At 38.0% G+C, this 21,973-nt stretch overlaps 1 long non-coding RNA gene and 1 other non-coding gene across 2 annotated transcripts in view; one reads left to right on the top strand and one right to left on the bottom strand.

The window, feature by feature from the left end:
- Window positions 1-1,622: 1,622 nt before the first annotated feature.
- Window positions 1,623-1,742, bottom strand: LOC123831387. The gene has a single exon (XR_006787908.1). It is a non-coding gene; the product is annotated as a small nucleolar RNA SNORA61 (small nucleolar RNA).
- Window positions 1,743-4,436: 2,694 nt separating this feature from the next.
- The window catches only part of LOC123831259, a 29,708-nt gene continuing 12,171 nt past the window's right edge, over window positions 4,437-21,973 (top strand). The window contains exons 1-2 of the long non-coding RNA XR_006787879.1: window positions 4,437-4,592; window positions 6,721-6,869. This is a non-coding gene — a long non-coding RNA (uncharacterized LOC123831259). The remainder of the gene's footprint in view (window positions 4,593-6,720; window positions 6,870-21,973) is intronic.

Genomic DNA, 21,973 nt, shown 5'->3' with positions numbered 1-21,973 from the left:
GTGTGCTGTAGGAAAGCAGCAGCCTTGGAGTCTGACTTCTGGGATAGAGGCTGCCCTACTGAAGTCCGATCCATGGCTGGCCACCTGGCTCTGCCCAATGCCTGTCCAGCCCTAGGCTCTGCTCCCCTAACTTAGGCCATTTGATGTCCTGGTTTTGGTATACATTGATAATATGAGTGTTTTGAACAGAACATTGTGGTGAATATCCAGCCATTAACTACCTTGGCAACTGCCTATTTTTTCTGAGTCCTTAGAAAATAAATAAATAAATAAATAGTAGTAGTAATAGTAGTAGTAGTAGTAGTAGTAGTAGTAATGATGTTAACAGTAGTGATGATGATAAAAAATGGGCAATACAATATATTCACCAATGGACCTAGGAGTAATATCAACAGCTTCACTGTCAAATTTTGGGATCATGTTTTTCCAAGAAGAGTCAGAAAGTAGCCTGAAATTCCATGCAATAGCTTCTTGATTAGAGCTGTCTCTCCGAGCTGGCCCAGTGCGTGTGGAGCAGGAGCAGGTGGGTGCACGTGCTCTCCCCAGAGGTGCTGCTTCTTTTCACGTCACCTCTGCCTTAGGATTCTGTGCCCAAACCTGGAGCTCAGTTCATAAATCAACTTCCCCCGGATGGTTGAACGAAATTGTCCCTATGCTCCCATGGCCTCTGCACTTAACTTACAACACTCTACCCACTTCATTTTACTTGCCTTTCTCTACTCTAGATTTCAGGATCTATAAGGAAGAAATTGTATCTTATTCACAGCACCTACCACAATGCCTGGCAGGTAACATGCTGAAAAGTATTTACTAAATAATTAACGACATGGATTTCATTAAATGACATTATTAAATTAATGAACAAATGCTTAAGAAAAAAAACAAAAGTTAAAAACATGAAGGACCAAATGCTACAATTTGCCTTGCTTCTGATATAGCATTCACCTACCCTCCCCCCAAACACACACACACACACACACACACACACACACACACACCCCTTCCACCAGCAGCTGCCAACTGCTGCATTGAGCTCTGGAAAAGAAGAAAGGTGATAGATGAAAATAAAGTGTTTATTGATTGTGACTACCTCAAAGGGTCTGGGACAGATTTGCTGAAGTGCAAATTCCTTTGAACTATTATTCATACATATGGAACTAGAGGCATATACTTCTATGATTCAATGAGAAGGACCCAACACCACCCCAAGATATTGCTTCCCCAAATGAATCTAATCATGAAGAAACGTCAACCAAATCCAAACTGGAGAAATTCTGTTCCAGAATAAAGGACACAAAAGAGATATGACAACTAAGTAGAATACATGACCCTAGATTTGGGTCCTGGAATGGTTCTCTCTCTCTCCCTCTCTCTCTCTCCCCCCTATCTTTCCAGCTATCTCCTACCTATCTATCTAAGTATCCATGTATGTAAAAATTATGATTGGGACAATTGTCATAAATTGAATGAAGTCTATAGATTGCATAACAGCAGTATATCATCATTAGTTTCCTAGTTTTGATTATTATAAATCTGGTTATATAATAGAATTCCCTTATTCTTCCAAAATACTAAAAATCTGGATGAAGAGTATTCCACAATTTTTTAACTCTTTTTTTTTACCTCTTTTGAAACTAGCCCACATGCTGCAGAGCTGTGAGGCCAGCTTCAGTGTTACTTTCCCTCCTTTTACAACCACCAAGACTGGTGCTCAGATCCGATGGGAAATGGAACTGGAGGGTCAATTTTTTAACTCTTTTTATGATTTAAAAAAACAAGTTTAAAGTTATTTCAAAATAAAATACTATTAAAAATTAGGGATGCAAACTTATCTCATCAAATTGAGAGACATGTGCTATTGTGGACTGTATGGTTGTGTCCTTCCAAAATGCGTGTTAAAATCTGATCCCCAATGTGATGGCATTGTGAAGGGGGGCTGTTTGGGGAGTGATTAAGTCATAAGGGTAGAGCTCTCGTGAGTGGAATTGGTTCTCTTATAAAAGAGACCCCAGAGAGCTCTCTCAGTCCCTCTCTGCCACCCGAGAACAGACTGAGAAGAAGGTCAACTCTAGCCAGGAAGCAGGTCCTCACCAGACAATGAATCTGCTGGCACCTTGGACTTAGACTTCCAGCCACCAGGACTGTGACAAATAGATATTGGTGTTTAAGCCACCCAGTCTACGGTATTTTTATTATAGCAACCTGAACAGAATGAGACATGTACGTTGAACAAAAACAGTAATTGTACTGAATCAGGTTAAATTGTAACCATGCTAAACATTTGTTAAGCGACCTAGGGGTATTTGTTTCTCTCAGGGTCAGTTTCAAAGTGCAGTGCGGCATACTGGATCATGTGTAATTGCCAGTAACACAGTGTAAGAATGAGGACCCACAAATATCTAGTGTTGCAATAATATAAAAGCCTCAGGAGCACTCCAACCAAAACAAGTCCTCGGAGACGGCTAAGCGTACCAGAGCCAACAGGCCGTACGAAGCTGAAAAGGATGTAAAGTAAACAGGAGTCTCAGACTGAACATTGACCAGTTGCGCTCTTGGCAGTTTTCTGTTTTCTGTAGCACCCAGGAAGGGGGGCCCCTTCCAATTCATAGTTTTTTCTTTTGTCTAACTGTGACCCTCGGAAAGCAAGCCTAGTCAAAATGCTTTGTATTTGAACAAAAATATCTCTGAATTCATTTAACATTGACAGTGCTACACACTGACTTCCATGGGCCCTGCCTGGGTCCTTTTACTTTTGTGAGGCTCTCCATCGTAATGATATTGTTTTCTGTTTGAGGCAAAAATTAGGTGATTTTCATGGGCCAAATTTTATCTTTTTCTGTACACACACACATACAATACTTTCCTTCACTCTAAAGCTTTATATTTTTATTATTTAAAAAAATTAAAATATTTTCATGGGCTTCTAAAATAATTCATTCTAAAAGCACTGTGCCCACTATGCCTAAAGCATGTCAACCCTGATCAGAATCAGAGTCTTAATTATTTGAACTCTATTTCTCTACCTCTAAGGAAAGTGTAGTATTTGAATTGTTGTAGGCACTTGGTTGCTAAAAATCTTATCTTGTTCCATCACATGTACATTTACATGTCTGAATATTAGCTGAATTTCATAAATCTATGTGTGACTATACTTACATCCATTTATGTGATATTACATTGGAAGCCACAGTTGAGAGTTTTTGGGTGTTTACATTTAACTATGTAACCCATGTATTTTCACTCAGCATTCTTGTGATGAGGTCCCGGACAACTGCCATTTCCTCTCTGTGCTGAGGGTCCCTGGGTGGATCCTGGACCCTCTGGATGTTCTGCTCTTTGACCAATTGTACTTCTAACATCTGATTCCTGTGCTTGTTTTCTTTCCTTTTATTAGCATTAATGGGTTTATTTTTAAAATAAGACATCTCTGTGAAATAGTTGTATGTGTCTATTAATTCTTTCTGAGTGTAATTTTGTTGATGAGATCATAGCTTACCTCCCATAAAGGGCATTGTGGTGTTGCAGAGGTTTCTGAACAATGAAATGGAAGAAAAGTGCCATATGGGGGCACAATATTAATTTTAAAAACTACAAATGTTAGTCTTCCAAATATTATGCAAACAATCAGTGAGAATCATTTGAAAAAACATCGATGTCCAGAGGAGGCCACACATGATCTTTTATTTGCAACAACCTATTTTTTAACATGAAGACATTGTCCGTGGTCCTCACAATCATCAAGTTAGAGTTGAAAGGGGATGTAGTGGAGTTGTACCTTTTGACGAAATTAGTCTTTTTTCCTTCCTGTACCGCTGTTTCCATTGTGCCAAGTGTTAGTGCGGTGCTTTAATGCCAGAGCAGGAAGACACAGTCTACTCCCTTCCATTGCAAACTTACTAAAGAATGAAAAGTGATCCAGAGAGACCACGCTGTAAATACTGAGAAATCATGTAAGTGCTTTCTAAAGTGATTACTGATTTGGTCCATGCAAAAATAGAATGTCTAGGTGCTGGATATTCGCTGGTGAACAAAATGGCAAGAAACAAATCCCTGTCTTTACGACACTTAACATGGTACAGATGTCTGTTTAGCTTTACCTGCTCTGTCCCCTAACTTCTGAATTCCATAGCAATGGTTTCATTTATTTGATAAAGTAAATTCCAAAACAATCTGGGGGGCTGACTAACCTCCATTCTGCAGAGAGAGTCAGAGAAGCAAGAGAAAGCTTCGGAAATAAGAACTAAATTTGAATGGAGTATTAGTGTAGTTGAAACAATTCCAGGGGCACGCTGGCTAACCCTGGCAGTCTGACCCTAGGGATTCCTTTTTTGTGTGACAACTGGGTTCAATGACCTTTGGCAGTGTGAATGAGGTGCCCATAGCTTCCAGGAAATTGTGAAAAAAACCTGTGGGGATCATTTCAGTTCTCCACTGAATCCAAAAGACAATGATTTCAATGACAAAGGACTATGTAAACCAGACAAATAATTCATCTCTTTCTTTTTTTAGTGTGAAGCACATTCATGAAGAGACCACTGCTTGGACCTGCAGCAAGAATGGGTGCAGAAGGCTGTACATGTAGTTTGGAGGAGGTGAGTTGATTTTTCTCAATTAAAATTCTTCATTTATCATCCAACTGATCAGGAAGACTCAGAAAAATCAGCTTATCTGATGAAATGGCACTAACCTTTTTTCGCAGCAATTTAAAAGCTTTCTTTCATGCATTTGCCTCTTCAATGGTAGGAAAAAGAACAGCAATAGCAATTTTGCTTTTTCAATAACTGAAAATGTGGAGCAAAGCTAAACAAAAAAGAGTATTAGTTTCTCCAAAAAAGCACAACAAAATTTCCTTTATTCTTTCTTCATTTATTGCTTCTTAGTAATTGCTTTTAGGGATTTTAAAGCCTCTGGGGATTGTGGTGCCCAGGAAGACACTGGTCTGCTCAGAGGCTCCCAGCGAGAGTGATTCTGGAGATCAAGGTGAAGCTGCAAGTCTGTCTGATTTATCTTGAAAGTCATGCTGCATCACTGGTTCCACATTCAATTTGTTAAGCAAATCCTGAGCAGTATCAGCTCAGACTTAAAAGGAGGGGAGTTAGATTCCACCTTTCAATGGATGGAGTAGCAAAGAATTTTCAGCCATCTTCAAGTTGCCACCAAAGAATTGAAAACCCGTGTAATAGCCTAAACTCCCCACATTGTGGATGAAGGTGCTGTGATAGGACATCAATTTTGAGTAAGTGCGATTAACTCTGAAACTCAGTACATCATGCTTAGGACTTGGGGAAAACTTAAAACAAAAAAGTTTCTTAGAGACTTGCCACATTGCTTTTGGCCTCTCTCTAATAAAGAATACCTTTAGTTGTCTGCTTATAACTTCTCCAGAGAAAGCCTTTTAATTCCAATTTACTTTTCATATGGGCTAGAAAAAAACCCAAATTTTCAAGTTGAGTGGTAAATATTAACAGATCCCGTGCAACAGGGAAGGATCATTGTGAATACTCTGCTTTCTGTGTTTTCCGTCTTCTGTCACCATCACAGCTGCATGCTGCAAGCCCGGTTAGGGCATTACTGAGAAAGGAAAGCGGCACTTGAAGACATCTGAAAGAGATTTAGATCACCGAAGAGGGTGTTGTCACAGATTGGCTTCTCCAGAAGCAGAATCTGATGAAAACGATTCTAGAGAAGTTGTACGACAACATGCACATAGTTAATATGCTGTACTATATTCTTCAATGTGGTTGAGATGGTAAATTTTACATCATGTGCCTTTTGCCACAATTCAAAAAAAACAGAAAGTAGATTTTGGGATATTTCAATAAATGTCTCAGAGTTCAAGACATTTATTAAGGATCCAAACCTATGAAAAGAAGGCAGAGAAAGCAGGATTGGGTAGAGGTGAACAGTGGAATTGCTTATGAAGGCCCCACCAGAGATGTAGGAAACCCAGCAGGACAAGCCCCAGAGCAAATATTGTTGTCCGGCCCAGCGTCCACCTTCATACTCTCACTAAGCCGCAGGATGCAGGCCGCCTCAGGAGGGGTGTGACCTTGGTCCAGGCAGCTCCAACAATGCTTAGTTGAGGAGGGGTCTGGGCAGTGGAATGCCATTCTACTGCCATTGCTTGAGACAGAAAATACAGTAACAAAAAAAATGACTGTACTTTTGCGGACATCATCAGAGATCCCTGAAGGAATGAGTCACATAATTTAATGATAATTTTAGCACCCTGAAAATGGAACTGAAGAATATTTAGTATTGATTATAGCTAAAAAATATCTGCTCCTCTGTTCTTACACACACACACACAAATCCTCATTTGACATGACAGAGTTTAACATAAATAGAATAAGTCACAGGGGTATGAGTATGAAGAATGTAATATATTTAAGCTTTTTAAATTTCCACACTATTAAATTTATTCATAATATCAATTCTTACAGATTTCTTCTGTGTTGTTTACATTTATATTCTTTTGTGTATGTGTGTGTGCTTCTGTAAAAACAGAGCCTCTAATCCAACATGTGATAATAAGATGAAATTTGAAACTTAAAAATGTTACTAAAGAGAAATTATGTTGATTCCACTTTTAATATTTTCATGTAATGTTGCACTTTCAGATAGAACAACATTTTCACATTTTTAACCAGAATATTTTGAGGTTTCAAAGATCTCACTTGCTCTCAGCATGTACTTAAACAAATTCTTATTCTCTCTAAGGCTCAGTTGCTCATCTACAAAATGGAGATACGATGTCATGCCCTCCACAGGATCGCTGTGAACATTAAACAGTACCCTGCTGTAGACGGCTTGCGACAGTGGCTGGCACAAAGAAATGAGTCCTTATGTGTAACTGTTCTGTGATACTGGTAACTATTCTTTCGTTAGCAAGAATCAGCCATTACCATATGCTATGGTGTTGCAAAAGATAGTTGTTGAAAAGCGATGCTTCAGTAATGGAAATCCAAAGCTCTAACCCCAGGGTTCTGTCTCCAAGAATTTTCCAAATCTGTCACAAGGTGGCCCCAAATACATATCCTTCCCGACTCTGCACTCATGGAAAATTAATCAAGCAAAAAGAAGATATTGAAGGAAAAAATCCATGGTAATAATAACCCAAAGTATAGGTGGTCCACTTAATAATCAACTCCATTTGGCCAGAAGAAGAGAGAGAAGCAAGCCCCATGTATTTGAAATGGGCAAGAAGGCAGTCGAATGGGTCTAGACATTTTTCTTCAAGGCTAGTTTCAGTAGAAGTGGTAAATGAACCATCATTCTATTGGTGCTGAACACTTCAAGTTCATGGCCTAGCATATCTGAGAAAAACCTCCAATCTTTCACCTTTCCCCTACTTTATAAATTGGTTATTTAGCAATTATTTACCTTTTGGCTTTACCTGAGTACTTCTTTTCTCTTTAACCTCTCCTACTTGTAACACAGAGAAAAACAATGGATTATAAATGATGTAAGACCCTGGCAGGAAAGCCTCAGATTAAAGGTTTTATAAGATCATGACTAATTTATTACCTCTTCCTCTTATCTCAAAATCCTTGAAGTCTTAAGATGGAGCCTCAAAAACTTTTTTTATGACAGTAAAAAATTCTTTCCAGGCTAGGTAGTATAATACCAGAGGCAATGCTTAGCAACTAATTGCAACTAATAGATAATGTTTGGATAAATCTTAAAGAATTATTAATACAGGGCAACTGAGCATATAAGAACAACTGCATGTAGTTAAGGGTCTTGGCACTAGAGTCGGAAATTTGGTATCCTAGTTTAACTTAATAGGAGTGTAGGTTGGATAAGTCTCTTCAAGAAAATCCTACCTAGTTCATAGAGGTCTTATGAGAATTACATGAGACAGCATGTAAAATGGTAAGCATTTTGCTTGGAATGTGGTGAGGACATAATAGTACATTTTATTACCATCACTGTTCTCACTCACGCTACAGTGAGATAATGAAAAGAATTAATTTCCAGTGGAAAGACCCAAACATGTCCTTGATGGTATTTCTCAATTGATCCTGAACTGAGCCCCCAAACCCACCTCTAAATGATGCGATACCTTCTGCGTTTGTTTGTTTTGTAGACAGACAGGTGGTCAGCAGTGGAGATAGACAAACAAATCTCGCCTGCAAGAGTGCAACCTGGAATTGAACAGGGTGATCTGAGTATGAACTTTAGCCAAAAAACATAGAAAATTACATTTTTGAGTGAGCTTATAGACTTTTGGAAGTAAATGAGAGAGACCTGATTTGATTGTGTACAGTTTATCACATATTTGATTTTTACCTCAGGAAAAGAAGCAGAAATAAGTAGGAATTGTTAAATTGAGTGATCAACAGAAGTCTTTCCTATACCTTTCCTGAAAGTAAAAACATAAAATTAGACAGTCCAATTGTAGTGCAGATAAATCACAGTTCATAATCAAAAGTGACTCTCCTTGTCCTCAATATTTCCCACTTAATATTTCATTTGAATTGTGAAAATTCCGTGGCAGATGATCTATGGCGAGGGCTTTTGTTGTTAGCTGCCAGGCCCAGAACTGTGGACAGGATTTGTAACACTGGTTGTCAGGCATCTGTTTGGTGTTCTCCTAGCGTGTCAGAGAGAGGGTTCAGTGCTCATTTTCCAAAATGAATCTGTTATTAAGACACAGCTGATTTCATCAAGAATATAGTCGTATGCCTAATACATTTCAAGATGGATCCAAATGAAATATCTACACATGATCTTTTGAAACATATCAAAAACTAAATTACACTGTTACTGACTAAAAACTGGGACAAAGATTAGCATGTTTATTTATACGCATACATACTATCTACCTACATACATAGTTAATGACATGTGTACACACACACACACCAGGCACTCTGTTGCATATTTTTATATATTACTCAATTTAATTTTAAAAGCAATAAGTATCATTATGTCCATTTAACACATTGGGAAACTAAGAGCTTGATTCATTAGATTAGTGATTTCTAAAATGTTGGCTATGTATTATTTTATGATGTACTAATTAACACACATCAAAGAAACATTTACCAAAAAATGTAAAGTGTCAAGCATAATGAAAAGTTATAATAAAGATGAATGTGCATGAATGCATACTGTAAACATCAAAACTAGAACTTTATCCCTATGATCAAATCTGTGGGCTCTACCAATCTTCTCTCCCTCTGAGTCCAGGGTTAATTACAACCCAAAACTTTGATTCAATCTTACAGTTAGGCATGTAGCTGTTTTTCAAAATTAGCATAGACATTAATTTATTGGTAGCATTTTTTGTATAAAACTGCATCAGTGGTTTGGCAGTCATAGTTTTAATCTAAACACTGGAAGCACAATTCTAGGATTTTATAGTTTCTGCTCAGAAGTCATCAGTTTGTTTTGTGGTTTTAATTCAATATTTACATGTGATTTCTGGACAGTCACTTACTTTGCCCTGACTCAATCAGGAAAACTGAATTTAGCATTACAGCTCAAAATAGTTTTCTGAAAACTTTCCAACATTTGAGATTAAACAATAAAATAAAATGTACCATCTCATCATTTTTTACCAGTTTTTTATGGTGCCAATGAGAATGTGCAAAATGTAAGAAACCAAAAACTGGTTTCTGCTGTTTATTATATCTTAGAACCAGCAGACTGCAGAAATCTCTTCAGCTTTTACTTTGGTTATTCTTGCAATATACCTGCTATTTCCTAGGCACTGGCTATAGGCTTTATGTCTATATCATTCAATAATTTCTATCTGAATTGTTGATAGAATTGATTAGATGACCCTTCCTTCTCCTAATCAAATATTTGTTAAGCACCTACTAAGTGCTGGGAACTATACTCAAATCTGGGGCTTCAAATATGAGAGACTTAGAAGACATGTGTTAGAAGAACATACAATAGTAAGATAATATCAGCAGCATATTTGTTTTCAATTCATTTAAGGAAATGTGTACAAAAACAAATAAAATCCGGTTGCAAAAGAGCCCTCAAGGAGTGTGCATAGGCACTGGGGTTGTCTGGAGCTCTGGATTATTACCCTTTGTGACAGGCAGCTGTTGCCTTGAACAGGTGTCAGTGGAGGGTTGCACGTGGGGCACCTCATCTCTCCTGTGTCATCCCTTGTGGCCAACAAAATTCACACACTGAATAATACAGGAGCCCTGCATTTTAATGAAGGTTTGGGAGCAACTAAAGGAGAAGTATGAGGTTAGCCTGGTGTAGCTTATGCCAGAAAGCATGAAAGCTCTAAAAACAGAAGGATCTGTCAAAAGGACATAGGAGCCAGCTTGAGGTGTAGTCCTCATGGAGAAGGGGAGATGTGAGCAAAGGTCTCAAGGAAGTGAAGGATTTAGCCAAAGAGAAAGCTGGTGGAAGAGAATCCCAGGCAGAATAAACATTCCTGAAATGGAGGCATAGTTGCTGTATGTTTAAGGAAGAGGGAGGAACCAGTGGGGCTGGAGTGAGTGAGGGGGGAGTAGTCAAAACTGCCACAGCATGGAAAGCCTTGTGACTAATTTCTAAGGACTTGGGCATTAGCTCTGAGTGAGAGGCAAGCAAACAGTGCATTTCCAATAGAGTCCTGGTCTGGCTTATATTTTGAAAAGACCCCATAGGAAAGTGTTGTGAAGAATAGACGTAGGTGAACATATGTGTTAAGTTACCAATTAGAAAGCAATTGCAGCCATTCCAGTGGCTCAAGATGGCAGCCCAGACCAGAGGGTCAGTCAGACCAGGGGGGTACTCGTGCAAGTGGTTAAAATTTGGGAGTAGAGCCAACAAGATTTCCTGTTGTGTTGGACATGGAGTGTGTGAGAAAAGAGAGTTGAGGATGACTTTTAAGTTGGCGTGTACTAATATTCCAGGTGACAGGTGCACGGATAGAGACAAAGGAACTGGAGTGGTTGGCTTGAGCTCAAACGATATTGTGGAGTAAAATTGGTAATAACTGGTGATAAAACTGCCATTTTTATTTGAAATGTAGGTACTTATCAATTTAGGGCATATTTTATACTGCCTTCTATCTATATTTCAAAAGCACCCTCATAATTAATTCTGCCCTACAGATAACCCTCTACTAGCTGTCTTATTTCTCTTGTTCTGAACCATCAGTTTCTTCTGTGCATTCTTGACATTTTGCATAATAATTATAAAAGGTAAATATTTTTGGATATAAACCCTAATGTTTTTAATGTATTGGTAATTAACAATGAGGGGAAGGGGGAAATGCACCCAAATACTCATGTGTGTATGTGTGTATGTATAGTAGTAGTAGTGGTGGTAATGGTAGTAATATACAGCTTTTTAACGTTACTTTTTTTCTCTTTCTCTCTTTTTCAAATTGGGGACCGGGCTTGACTGGGAAAGGATCAATTGATAGGGAGTTTGCCATTTTCATACTTACCTGGACATAGTATTATATGAGTTCACTAGGCAAAATTGCAAGGCCAACAATTGTGAAGCAATTTTCCTTTTTGTCACCTTCCCACCTTTATTCCCAAGCTTTCTGCCCTCCACTCACCCTGTGTCCCTGCCTACACTCCCTGCTAGAGCTTTGCCACTTTGTCGTGCTGTCTGCTAGACCAGAGCCTGCCTTCCAGAGCCTCGACCTCTCCTTCCAAATACAAATCACCTCACCCCCACATGCCCCAGCTTCACCCCCACCTCAATCCTGCAGATCAGTAAGGAATTGACCTGGTTATAGTGCTTGATCCTAAGATTAATGAATGAGGCAAAGCTTTAATCAAAGAACTTAAAAGAGAATTTGCAGAACAAAAAGTCATCTCTAATAAGATAACATGTGGGGGGTAATATTTTATTGCAGACTACCTCTTTTTGAACAACACTCGAACAATGCATAGACACAAGCCCAGACACACATGCATGCACACACTCCTGTGCTTAAAGTAAAATTGCTAAAAATGAGTTTTGTTGCCACATGCAATTCTCCACTCTCTCCCCCTCTCCCTACTTACATGGTCATACACAGCTTTAAGTATAGGATAGGTTTATGCGTATGTTACGACAATTTGCTCTTCAATGCCATCCTTAGCTTCCTAGAAGGAACTGTGAGTCTGTGAATTGTTTTATCTGGAGGAATGCATCCTTACAAAATTTGAAGGAGACATAGTCTTGACAGGGTCAGGAAGAAGGGGATATAAAGAACTAACGGGCCCTTCAGTATGTTAAATGACTTTGTTTTCTTCACTCAGAAATAGTTTACTCTCTCTCTATCAGAATTAAATTATTACATAAAAACAGGAAAGGTCATTTTTCTTTTGTAGTCAAAGAATATTTCCAACTACATCAAAGAAAGATAACTAATGGAAGTGTTTTAGATTATAAACATAAGAGAGTAGGGGAGACTTAGGCCCATTCCTGATTTATGTATCGAGGAGGATCCCAGTGCTATTAATTCTGTCTCTGGGGGCGGGGGGGGGGGATAGATAAGTGCTGAGTGGCCCCATGCAAGATGGAGAAACTGCCTGACAGGGTTGGAGGTTTCTCAACATAATAAGTAGAATCATGAAAAGGAATCAAGAGCCTCTGGCTCACAGCCTTTGTTTTCTAAAAGAAAACCACATGTAGAAGTTTACATTCATAGCCAAATACTTCCAAGCACAACTAATCAGAGGGACTATGAGGAAATCAGCCATCTGGGAAAAATACATAGGAACTGTAACCTCTTGCACCAAGTGTTAAACACATCCCAGAATTGTGGTGCTGTCTTAACTTTGTTTACTGTAATGTAAAGCTAAAGAAAGGAGGGTCAGAGCATCTTAGCACTCTCCCCATCCTGAGACTAAACAAAGATGGGTGTTTGGGGGTAACTTGATAATTCCTGAAGGCAACGCAGGACCAAAAAATACAAGCCAAAGAACTTTAAATTGGGCAACTGGATAATGGAAAGCTAAAGGATTTTACAATCTATGGAATGCCCAGAGAGAAAAGTACTTCTGTAGACAAAATATTTTTTGCCATGTCACCATTTTTAAAAGAATTGCCATACTTTTCAGTCTTTCAAAATGAGAGCCTGAAACAAGGCCTTGCGCGCTGGTAGTGCACTTGTGAAGGGGTCCAGGACACCGGGGTGAGGAAGTAAAGTGAAATCAGGAAGGGTGGAAAGCCACTGCAGGTAGGGGTACCTCATGGATTTGTGGCTGTGGGCAACAGGGTTTCTATTTCCTAGAAATTTCTAGGAAGCACACAGACTGCCTCCTAGAATTGTTTGTCACAAAGGCCTGGAGTCTGGAATATGTAACCGTCAATTCTCCTCACCCAGTGGTCGGTTCCCTGGGAGCATTAGCTCTTACCCCTACTTGTAGCTGCCCTTCCCTACTGATCAAGCAGATTCCTGTTACCTCTGGGAAAGTGGAGAAGACAGAATGTAGAGAGATGCCTTCTCTCAAAGTGGGCAGCTACCAGTGCAAGGCAAATCTGAGATTGTACAGAAATCATCTACACAGTTGTGGTTGAAATTAAGGGTGAGTTTAGGGTCTGTGATATGGAGAACAATAAATGAATGTCAAAAGGCTGCCCCTTGCTCCACTCAGAGATTCACTAGGACACCAGGTAAGTTCACTCAGCCACTGAGTCTTAGTGGTACCAGCTACACTCCCTATGACTGCAAGTAGTCCTAGGCCATCATGGGTATTCGTCATCTCCCTCCTCCACACTTGCTCAGATTTTTGTTACCCTTAGTGAGGAATTGAGCTTATTTCATTCATTTACTGGGAGGGATAACATAGACCTTCATCCCTGAGGAGCTTTAACTTTTAGCTGTCTTGCCATTATTTGGCCACAGTTTTTGAAATTGCCCATTTTCTATTTTCCCATGGCATAGAAACACCACAAGTCCCCATGTGTATCAGCAATGTTAACTCCTCGTGATAATCAGGGCCAATTATATCAACCAGAATAGTAACTCTTTTATTTATCTGCTGGTACATGAGTGTGAGGAGTCCAAAGTGACCAGAAGGAATTTGGAATTTTAGGCTCAGTGGGACCCTTTGGTGGGTGCTGGTACCAATGTTCTTGGAATCAAAACTTTGATTTGTCAGATCTTAGCACTGTAAGTTCCAGAAGCTCAAAATCTGCAAGTCAGTTGCTGGGTGTGGTGGCCAGAAAGCTGAGTGCTACTTCTCCCTGGTAATTCCCCGATCCACGTACATATTCTAGTGCCATACAATGACCATTGTTTGAATACATGTACCACATCCTGGAGAATAGCACCCCTCCCTGCCTTTGAGTGTCATCCCTGAGCTGGTGCATTCTAGCTAGAATTTGATGTCAGTGTTTACCTAACTCTGTCATCATTGTCACAATGGGGAATCACATAGCTTAGGTCAGAAATCCACTCCATTCTCCTATCTTCCTAAAACCCTAACACTCCCTTTCCCTACATATCTTTTCTCTGCTAATTCCCAAAAATTCATGCAAAAACTTTAGCCCTGGCTCACTTAGCATTCTTCTCAATTCTTTTATCCATCTTCCCCTTCAGTCTTTAAGCTTCAAGTGGCTTTTCTTAGATGAGTTTACTGTTCTTTTTAATGAAAATGAATCTGGGTTTTATTTTTAGCTCCCCCCAAGCCTCCCAGTATTCCCTCCTCCAACCAACATAACAGAGATCCTGAAACACACTAGCTCCATCCTTAGATGGAGGTGGAAAGAGGAAGGGAAGAAGAAACATGGAGAATACTTACTCTTCTCATGCCTGTTCACATTGAACATACGTTCAAGTATACAATGAATTCTTACATAGTTTCTCTTCCTATCCAGGGAAACCATTCAGTGGAGTGTCTGAGGAAGGGAGCTTCTGTGCTGGGTCTGGTCCTTTTCTGAATGTTCCGTGCTGCTCTGTCCTACACGGTTTTTGCAGAAATGTCCATTTCTGGCTTACTCTATTTCCTAGTCTATACTCTTTATCCCTGATCATTATTATTCTATAGTTAGATATTTATTAAAATCAAACTTCAATTATTGTGTTGTCTTTATTACTTCACATCTTTAGAATGTTTTGCTTTTTTTCAATGATTTGCAAAATATTATACAATGCTTTTATCTTGGAAAAGAGTTGTATAATCTTGCAACTCTGTTTCTCTAACCTAAACTCTGTGTGTTTGGGGGGGAGGGGCAGGAGGAGGATTTTGCCCCGCTGGAAATTTTCAGCAACCTGTGACAATGTAATGTGTGTCAGCTCTTTCACATCTTACTTGGGGCACAAGCTGGAAACACATCCTCATGTCACAGTGTTACACTCTTTCCCTGGGTCACCATTAAACACTCCCTCAAAGCATTAGCTAGATTTGTTGCTGTTTTATCTCTTCATTCCCCACACAATGTGGGCTACACTATTGCTAAGGCCCTCTATTTTTGTTCCTCAGAAATTATTTCACTTTACTGAGAGTAGGTAAAAATGTATACCAGGCATTTGACAGTATTTCTGGCTTTGTTAGAACATATAGGGGACTATGTACTAATAAAGAGTGACTTATTCCTGAGATACCACGTTTCTCCTCCCAAACAAAAGCTTGGATAAGGCCACAATATGAAGAATTTTTTGTATTATAACAAAAAAAAATGAATGATACTGTGGGAAAGGGCAAAGGGAAAGGAGAGAAGTAGAGAGAAAACTGAAGGGTATGTGAACCTCGGCTCCCGACTTTGGATGTTTCTTCCTCCTTTTGGCGGCTGGAACCGCAGGGGAAAGGAAATGTAAACAAGATTAAGGGAATAGGACAGAGACTGACTTGTATCTCAGAGAAACATTTGGCTATTTGAGTAGCTATTTCGAGTTGTTTTTCCGTTGTATTAGAACATTGACAGATGTTTCACTTTAACTGAGCCAAAGCTCCTTATCCCAATTCTCTATGAATATTTTTTTTATTTTCAAAATTTCTATTGCCAGTAGCCTGATCCAAAGTGTTGAATATTGGAGTAGCTATACAAGTTATAGCATTGTCCACAGGGAGAACTTCCATGTGACTGAGAATAATTTATCATCAAATTCAAAATAGGGGCTACCCCTGGAGATGCAATTAGGGAGAGCCCACAGCAGCCTTAGCTGCAGTGGTAATATTTTAGTTCCTAAAGGGAATGGTAGACATACTATTTACTAGATTATTTTTATACTGCTTTGAATTTGTGAAATATTTTCCTATAACAATTTTAAACTAATCAATTGAATAAGAATAAAGAATATATACTTTATGATTATTTATCTGTCAAATACTGAGGATGTCTTATTAGCTCGACATCCACTAGTAAAAAGGTAATGAATACAACAATATGATAACTCTTGCAATGGCTTTAGGCAAACTCTGTTCTTCATTTACTCAACAGGAAGGCATCATTACATGATCACAAAGGGGTGTCATGAAAGGATTTTTTTAACATTCCCTTTTTCCCTCCTTTTATACATTGTTCTCCTGCTTCTAGTCCTGATGTGCTAGGAGAAACCCATAGGGCATTTTGAGGGTTTAGAGCTTAGACAACATATTTAAAAGAAGAGATATTTGAAAAGGGGCTTCCTAGCTGGAGTGATTCCCTGCCCCCTGTCCAGTTTTGATTGTCACCACTTGGGAAAGAGGGTATTGTTGGTACCTACTGGGTAGAGGGCAAGGATGCTGTGAAACATCGTACAAAGCACAAAGACAGCTTCCTGAAACAATTATCTGGCCCAAAATGTGAACAGCACTTAGGTTGAGAAACCCTGTTCTGAAAATGAGAAAAGTTTTTGCTGGTGGGGGAATGAAGTGGATTGAAGGATGGGAGGGGATCATGACAGAGTAGGTACTGGTGGATTCCAGAGAGTAAGGGACCCTGTGCTTTCTCTCTCAGAAGAGTGTTGGAAAAATGGTGAAACCCCAAATAGATTTGTGAGATCCAATAAAAAGCTAAAGAACTTTTTAAAAAAGGCTTCAGATCACCTCGCAGAGCATGGACATATGCACCAGCAATGGCATGGAAGAGACGTAATGATTCATCTCTTCTTGATCTTTTGCCAAGAGCTGTGGAGAGAGCCTTGCACCACAGGGCTTTAGGCAGATAGGAACTATGGACACAACATGGATGCCAAGCAGAAAATTGACAGTGATGTTCAAGGGGTTACCCCTATGATCTCAGTTCTATGTCTACCTCCTAACTTAGAAATTATCCTTAGAAAAGGAAAGAACCTGCTATCAAGTGAGATCATGTGTCCACCACCCAGGTGGACTAGGATTAAGAATAGGAAGTGAGGTAGACCACAGAAAAATAGATATATTTCTTGTATACTTATCTCGTGTGCTTATAGACTAACATTTTATCTATATCACCATAAATTCTGCCACTTAATTGATGTTTTATTTGAAAATTAAGCCAACGCTAATACATGATATACATTTCTTCAAACATTACCCATACTCCTTTAAGTGCTTCACAGACTGCAGATCTTACCATCCTTTGCCTGAGTGCACAGGTGTGCACATCTCAGGTAACAGGTAGAGGGAGTGAGTTCTGTAGTTACCAGTAATTATGTTTTCAGGTAAAATTCTTCTTTGAGACTCTAAAAAATTGCCTATATATTTCAATTGGGACGTTTATTGGTAACCATTAGTGCAAGTTGCTGTATCTTTAAATTATGGTCAGTTTTCATCACCAAAGAATAAAAGTTATGAGCTTTTCTACCTACTCTGTGTGCCTATTGTAATATCAAAACACATTCCTGAGCAACTGTAGCATTTTAATAGCCAATAAAATGGTGATTCAGAAGGTTCAATATCTATGGGTATTTAGCCACAAACCACTGAATATGAATATTTTAAAGTTATGTGGAAGTTTTATTTTTAAATATACTTAAAATTAGAAAACAAACATATTGTATAAAAGTCATCTGATCTCTCACTCTTCTCTGAAATGTCTAGGTCATTCACTGTTTTCAAAAAATACTCCTCTGAAGGACATTTTCAGAGTTCCAACAGATTTATTACAATGACTTTAAACATTCTTTGGCATTTGCTTTCTTTGATGTCATAATCCTGAAGAGAAATTTTGCTAGTATGCATTCTATTGCATTGCCAACAGTTCACTAATGTGCAAATCCCAATGTGTCTGACGTCAGCCACACTTGTGGCCACTCAACCAGGTCCCTTGGGCTGTGGCCTGGTCTCTGGTATGGTTGTTTCTATTGTCTAATGGCTGGTTCAAATGCCTACATGTTTGATGAATTATGTGGACGTAGGCTATGAATAAAACCAGATTAAAGACATGGACTGTGCTGTGGTTCACAGCACATGGTGGGTTCATGGAAACAGCAGAAAATGATAAAAACTCTGAATCAGCAGCAGAGAACCAAAAGTAGCAATATAATCCATAACATCCCACATAAAATCTGTAGTGAGTCGTTACTCAATACAAAGTGATGAGTGATCTTGATAATTATTATAAAATTCTGACCTCTAAATGTGAACATATGTATTACAGATAAAGAAGATATAATGAATTCAGTTCTTTGTAACCACTGAAATCTTAAATGAAATGAACTTACACCTGAAACTAATACAAAATAATGCTGAATGTAGACTATAGTTGAAAAAAATTAAAAAATAAAATAAAACAAAATGAATTTCTGTACTGAGAGTAATACTGATTTCTATCCACAGAGAGATAGGTTCTCTTCAGGATATGTTTATTGTCTATTTTTCATAAGTCAGGAAAACTTGGGAATAAAAAGATATGTTTTTTGTCACTCAAGAGTTCACAATCTAGGGTGAGAGAGACATTTCATAATGCAGGCATTATGTTGCAAGGAATGATAAAATTACTCCAAATAGATTTATATAGTTAATAGCCTCATTTATAAAATGTAGAAATTTAATATTGTGTAAATTAATATTATACAACTCTTAAAGCTATTGTGATAATTGCCTGTATTATCATAAGTAATATGCTCAAAATAGTGTTTGACATATACTACATATTGGCAAGTGTTAGTGCTTGTTATCATTAGGAAGACTCTACTTGTTCCTTTGTTCCCTGGTTCTTGCACAGCAGGAGCTACCATTAAGTGAATGCCTAGTATATACCACATAGTTTACCCCGAGTAATATTGCATTAATTCTTCCAGTACCTCTATTGAAGTGTCTATTAGCAATCTTGATTTACAAAAGGGAAATGTAATGTCCAGAAATCCAATAATTTACCTGACTTCAGCTCTAGTAAATCCAGAGCTGAAATTACATCTATGCTTTTCTACCAACGCACACAGCCCTAGGGATAGAGACTACCATGGAGAAGGTAGATGAAACTGCTTAGTTCTTCAGGAGTTTTTTTTTCTTTTGGAGACTGGCTCTTTCAATCCATTTTGCTCCCTTTTAGATCAAAGAAAAACCTCGAAATAGAGACTTACTATAACTTGTAGGGACCTGGGAAAATATGCAAGTTCAATTCAATGCATTTATTTTTACTTTTTTTTGTTTTTGTAATTGTACTTCTTCCATTACCATTTTGTCCCCTTATACTTCCTTCCCCTCACACAATCTCCAAATTGTTGTCCATGTTCATGAGTCCTTTTTCCTTTGTGCTTAATCCCTCCACCCTCTACTGTCTCCAACACCTTAGCTGTCATTCTGCTCACTATCTATGAGTCTGTCTCTATTTTGCTTATTAGTTCAGTTTGTTCATTAGATTCAACATTTGAGTGAAATCATGCAGTAATTGTCTTTTTCTAACTGGCTTATTTCACTTAGCATAACGTTCTCCAGGTCCATTCATACTGTCACAAAAGGCGGCAGAGTGGGAAAAGAGGGAATACACTCAAACATAATGAAGACCATTTATGACAAACCTACTGGTTTCATAATGATAACCAGAATCATACTCAATGGGCAAAAGCTACAAGGGCTCCCTGTAAGATGGGAAACAAGACAGGGATGTCCACTTTTACCTCTTTTGTTTATCATAGTACTAGAAGTCCTAGCCACAGCAATTAGACAAGAAGAAGAAATAAAAGGCATTCAAATTGGAAAGGAAGAAGTAAAACTGTCTTTATTTGCAGGTGAAACAATACTGTACATAGAAAATCCCAAAGATTTCAACAAGAAACTACTAGAACTGATAAATGAATTCAACAAAGTATCAGAATACAAAATTAATATCCAGAAATCAGCTACATTTTATATGCCAATAATTAACAGAAATGGAAATTAAGAAAATGATCCCACTCACAATTGCTTCAAAAAGAATCAAATACCTAGGAATGAACCTAACCAAGGATGTAAAAGACCTGTACTCAGAAAATTATGACACTGAAGAAAGGAATTGAAGAAGATACACATAAGTAGAAGCACATACCATGTTCATGGATAGGAAGAATTAACATCATTAAAATGCCCATACTACCCAAAGCAATGTGTAGATTCAATGTGATTCCTATCAAGATTCCAATGACATATTTCACAGAACTAGAAAAAATACTTCAAAAAGTTAATATGAAACCACAAATGCCTCATATAGCAACAGTGATCCTGAGAAAGAAGAACAAAGTTAGAGAAACCATGCTACCTCACATCAAACTTTACCATAAGGCTATGGTAATCAAAACAGCATGTACTGGAACAAAAACAGACACATAAATCAATGAAACAGAGTAGAGAGCCTAGAAACAAACCCACACCTTTATAGTCAATGCATTTTTCTACTATTTCTTCACTTTCTGCAGCCAGCTTGTAGAAAAGATTGTATTTCTAGCCCTAGGCAAATAGAAAAAAAACTTATTTGAACATTGTGCTTCCCACATTCAATGCTTTGTAGAAAAATTTGTATTTCTAGGTGAATCATGTCACATTTAGAAAACATTATTAATGGTGTCAATTCATTCCAAAGTACTGAGCAATCAGGTGAATACTGGACAAATGTGATCCATGAGGATCAGTGATGAGTGAAGCTCAAGGGTCAAGGCATGCTTTGCTTGGGCAGGGAGTGCACTCATGGCTCTACCCTTCATCAGTTTCTTTCCATATATTTCTCAATGTAAACTAAATATGATTAAATTAGATTTTTAACAATCCTCAGCTGTCTTACTGAATGGGCAGCTGTATTTATTTTTATTGTGTTAAAACCTGAAAATTTATGTGCATATATGTGTGTGTATTCATACACATGTGTGCAAATACACATATATATTTAAAGGTAATGAATATCTAAAATTGCTAACTATGTGCCAAGATTGTTCTAGGTGTTTTACATTTCATTTAATCTTTAAAGCAGCTCTGAGAGAGGTATTACTATTACTCCATTTTCACAGATGATAAAACTGAGACCCAAAAAATCTTAAGACACCCAAGATCACAAGGCTAGTCAAATAAATGAAATTGGAAAGCTAGTAAAAATGAGAAGCAAGACAGCCAAATGCAGATCTTGAGTTTTTACACATTATGTTAGACTACTTTCCATGATCTTTAGAAAGTTTGGAAAATAATGAGAAATAAATGTCACCCATAATTGTACTGCTAAGAAATAATCATTGTCTATAGTTTTAAAATTTTGTGTACATATGGAATATTATGCTGGTGCAAAGTTTTTACATTGTTATTGATGTATCATAATACAAAATTCAAAATATTATGAATTGCTTGCATATTATGACTTCTTTTTCCATGGGAAATTGTTATTTATTTAACTAATTCCCTGTTTTTAAGAATATACATTGTTCTCATTTTTTACCATAAAAATATTACAGTGATATTTTGTGTTTAAAATTCTTAGACAATTATTTAAGATTTCTTTTAGGATATATTTCTAGAAGTTTAATTCCTATGCCAAAGATATGATTTTGTTTTAAAACTTCAGACTTCTTTGAAGGGAAATCTATTTAGAACTTCCCACAAGACTTCCTGTCTATCCTTTCTGCCTGTGGACCCCTTATTTACTCTTCTGTAGTGGCCTTTAACCCCAAATAATTCTGAATTTCCAGTCATTTAAAGGACAA

Source organism: Phyllostomus hastatus, unplaced genomic scaffold (genome assembly GCF_019186645.2).
Source record: "Phyllostomus hastatus isolate PE091 unplaced genomic scaffold, TTU_PhHast_1.1 phas_scaffold_1674, whole genome shotgun sequence".
Classification (NCBI taxonomy): Eukaryota; Metazoa; Chordata; class Mammalia; order Chiroptera; family Phyllostomidae; genus Phyllostomus; species Phyllostomus hastatus.
The sequence above is the reverse complement of the archived record's forward strand: the minus strand, read 5'-3'. Positions and strand labels throughout refer to the sequence as shown.